The sequence below is a fragment of the Curcuma longa genome, unplaced genomic scaffold, assembly GCF_044706935.1.
Source record: "Curcuma longa cultivar G26 ecotype Majalengka, Jawa Barat unplaced genomic scaffold, ITB_CL_G26_1.1 contig_24746, whole genome shotgun sequence".
NCBI lineage: Eukaryota > Viridiplantae > Streptophyta > Magnoliopsida > Zingiberales > Zingiberaceae > Curcuma > Curcuma longa.
The window spans coordinates 1-3,770 of record NW_027432520.1 but is presented as its reverse complement, the minus strand read 5'-3'; the positions used below and the strand labels follow the sequence as shown (position 1 = coordinate 3,770).

Sequence of the window (3,770 nt, the reverse complement as noted above, 5' to 3'; positions counted from 1 at the left end):
TCATTTCTTTATTAATATCAACGAAATGAATGTAGATACATCTCATCATATTTAAACAAATATTAAACCCAAATAATAAGAAAACAATTGCAATTGGAAAGACCATGTACAAACTCATATTCGTGAGAGAATAAACATCTAAACTCAACAAGGTTCCTTCATCCCCAAAGAAAACCTCAAAACGGCTCACTTAAGCTCAAACGAATGTGCACATAACTGCAAAGCAACCTGACAGGACAGACAACACAATGAAAAGGAAAGAATAGAAGTGAATTTTGAAGGTAAATAATCATTTAAATCAATGGAACATCATATTTAAACCAAGGAGCACAAGTAAGATGTGTTCTAGAGAGACATTTTACTACATCTCATACTTAAGATGGATTCAATCAATCAATAAGAAGTGATACGAACCACGCTGCAAAATCACGACATGTCTTCACCAACGGAAGAAGTTGGGTCATGCAGAAACACCAACTTTGGGTTTCTGGAGGAAAAAATAAGGTCAAGATACCGATTAAACTCAAAATATTTATAAAAAAACAAAAATATGAATGACAAACAATGCTCAAAATAAATTAAAAATAGTTCGCTGCCTGATTACAGGCAGCATAAACATCAAATTTGTTTGTGCATGCAAAAAGATTAGGCAAACCACAATCGATCTTGCAGGGAGCTTCATTTAACTGTGCATGAGTTTAATTCAAGGTAACTATTTCAATCAAATAAGAAAACACATGAAACATAGAACACAGAACATGTTCTACAAAAAATTGTGAAAGTGGTTACTAAATCAGTAAGTAGTAATCTCAAGTAGTATTACCGTTTAGTTTATGTTGCAAAGGGAGAGTTACCCTCATTCAGTCTTGCACAGAAATGTAAGGCAGCAGAACAATGGATCTTGCTCGAAACCATCGGTGCTGTGTCTAAAAAACTACTCCATCACCTATCATAATTAGCTGAAATACTTCACTCAAAATGAATAGATAAAACAGTTTTATCTACGTATATTGCATCCATCTAAGAAAAAAATAATAAATATCTGAAGCAATCTAAGAAAGGAACGATTAGATAAAACAGATCCTTTCCCTCAAAATCATTCACGTTGTTTTGTGCCTCCGTCTGAACTGTATGCACATACCTGCATGTCTTGCATCCAGTTATTCGAGAGGCATTTTAGGAAAGAATCAATGAATTGCCAGAAAGCAAGCAAATGAAAGGGTTGGTGTAAGATTGACTGTGAACCATATTGGGAGCCATAGTGCATGAGAATTAACAAAATTAACTCATCTAATGTATAAACTTTCATTCAGTGTAAATGACTATATAAGCCAAGAAAGAGATAAGAAAATACAAAGAAATATAAATATCTTGCTCATGTTACCAAAACGTACTTGTGAAATTGAGATCTAAAAGTATTAATATGTAATAGTGTTGGGTAAATACAGGCAGCATAAACACAAGTTCATTTGTGCTGCAAAGCGCATACCCTAATCTATTCTTGCACAGAGTTTACGCATCCGGATACTGGTATTAAACAGAGCGTCGGTACTCGTGCACCAAATCATCTATCAAGTTTACAGTTTAGTTTTCATATTAGCTACCTGTCGCCTATACCAAAACCAATGTAAATTATAATAACAAATCAAAACTTCCAAGCCAACAAACTTAAATCAGCAGATGCAACACCAATGATATATAGCAGTGTTGGGTGATAAAGGACAGCACAAACATCAATCTATTTGTGATGCAATGCTCATCCCATAATTATTCTTGCACAAAAAAACGTAAGCAGCCAAACAATTCATTTTGCAAGGAGCCTCAGTACTTGTGCCTCAGTCTAAGTTTAACTTTCGATCAACTAATTGTACTTTACCCATGAATATTAGCACATACAAGAAAATTTATGTTTTGGTTTCCTGCAATCATAACATTAAAAATTCTCTGATCTAAATGCACAACACTTTTCTAGTTGTAAAATTCTAATATACGATATAGCATCTCCCTCAATTAAAAACCAACCAAAAAGACTATTTCAATATATGCCACTGTTATCATAGGATCACAATGTGGCCTGAAAAATATGCATAGGTTCGATCAAAAAGAAAGTAAGGCCTAATTAATAAATTCATCAAAACAAATAGCCTACGATATTAATCAAACTGAAATGAGACATACTTTCTGTACAATTAAATTACCATATGCAATAATTCAAGCTTATACCACATTTGCCACCAGCTAATATTGAAGCTTCCAGCAAGTTATATCATATTACTTGAGAAAAGTAACCAAGGATGAAGTGAAAATAAATGTCTCAATGAATGAATGAAGGTTTCTATCAAGCAAAGCATGTTAAAGTGAAAGATAAGAATGTCAACAAGATAACATCAACGCAGATGTCGAAGAATTAGTGGCATTGTTATACTACATACATGTTCGTATCCTCAACCAATAGATGCATTGGTTAATTAAATAAAATTGAAGGTCGTACTTGATAATTAGTGTAATAAAAATAAATACTTTTTTTGAAAAAAACATTCATCACTTCGTAGAGGAAAAAAATTGTGAGCTCAGTGGAAGGAGAAGTCGTATTAAGAAGAATGGTGAGAAAGGCTCACGGAGATAACAAACAATGTGCTATCACCACTGCCCACACCAAACCCTAAACTCATCATCGCCACAACCGATTCCTCTTTCGCCGAATGCAGCATAAAACACAGAAAAATCCATGAATCAGTAAAGAGCAGATCAAGCATTGCACCAAAATTGATCTTAACCCCAACAGGGTAGAAAGCAATCATTTTTCTGTGAAATAGAGTAGGCTTCAGTGTGTGTAACAACAGTGGTAAGATCATAGACCAGAAAGCCTCACTGAAATCCGCTAAGATCTTACAGATCACTCATCATCAGCCAGCAAATCTCGAGCAGAAGTCGAAATCCCTAACACGATGAGAAAACACTCAAACAAAAAAAACCACCTACCGACACGAAGAAGAAACCTTGAAAAGTTCGCCGGAGCGGTTAGCCTGACCTGAGGGCCGTCAATCAACGAAGGCGGATCCTGGAATTTATATCGACGGGAATACATTTTAGGGTTCCGAACATTTGCGGCTGGCGAAGCCTGAAGAGAGGGAATCGATGGATTTCTATTTTTGAGGGCGGGGCGATAGGCATATCACGGCCGTCCGATGGACTTATTTCCGGCGAAAGATTGATGCAGACCAATCGTTAGTTGTGCAAATATTCAAATATATTCATTTTTATTAAATTTATTTAATATAATTTTATCGACTAATTATAACATTATCGTCCTTGTAGAATTTATATTATTTTTAAATATTCATACATAATTTATATTTTTTTATGTATTTTAAATCTAAAAAATCATTTACAATGAAAAAGTTAGATAAATTATTAGGTAAATTTTTTCGTAAGTTTATTAATTCTTAAATTTCTCTATTCTATTTAAATAAACTTTTATTAAATAGATCCCAAAATGGTGACTTGCATTATTCATTTTAAATCATTTCTATGAATCTAACTATTATGTTAAATTAGTGAATTTTGTTTATTTGTTAACGTGTTAAATCAGTGAATTTTTAAAGAGGTTTACTTGTAACCATCGAGTTAATGACTAATTTACTCTGAAATATGGATAATAAAAAGATGAATCATGGTATAAGAATTCGTTGTCTAAAAAAAGTCATTTTTTTTACAAATAAAAATCCTTTTCATTGTAGAGTCCATCTGAAATAAACATCAATAATGCA

General features: G+C 33.3%; 3 non-coding genes across 3 annotated transcripts; all 3 read right to left on the bottom strand.

The window, feature by feature from the left end:
• Positions 1–1,036: 1,036 nt before the first annotated feature.
• Positions 1,037–1,176, bottom strand: LOC141818417 (small nucleolar RNA snoR138). Its single transcript, XR_012600962.1, has one exon. It is a non-coding gene; the product is annotated as a small nucleolar RNA snoR138 (small nucleolar RNA).
• A 1,389-nt stretch (positions 1,177–2,565) lies between these two features.
• LOC141818416 (small nucleolar RNA Z152/R70/R12) lies at positions 2,566–2,681 on the bottom strand. Its single transcript, XR_012600961.1, has one exon. It is a non-coding gene; the product is annotated as a small nucleolar RNA Z152/R70/R12 (small nucleolar RNA).
• Positions 2,682–2,819: 138 nt separating this feature from the next.
• LOC141818415 (small nucleolar RNA R11/Z151) lies at positions 2,820–2,913 on the bottom strand. The gene has a single exon (XR_012600960.1). It is a non-coding gene; the product is annotated as a small nucleolar RNA R11/Z151 (small nucleolar RNA).
• Between the last annotated feature and the right edge of the window lie 857 nt (positions 2,914–3,770).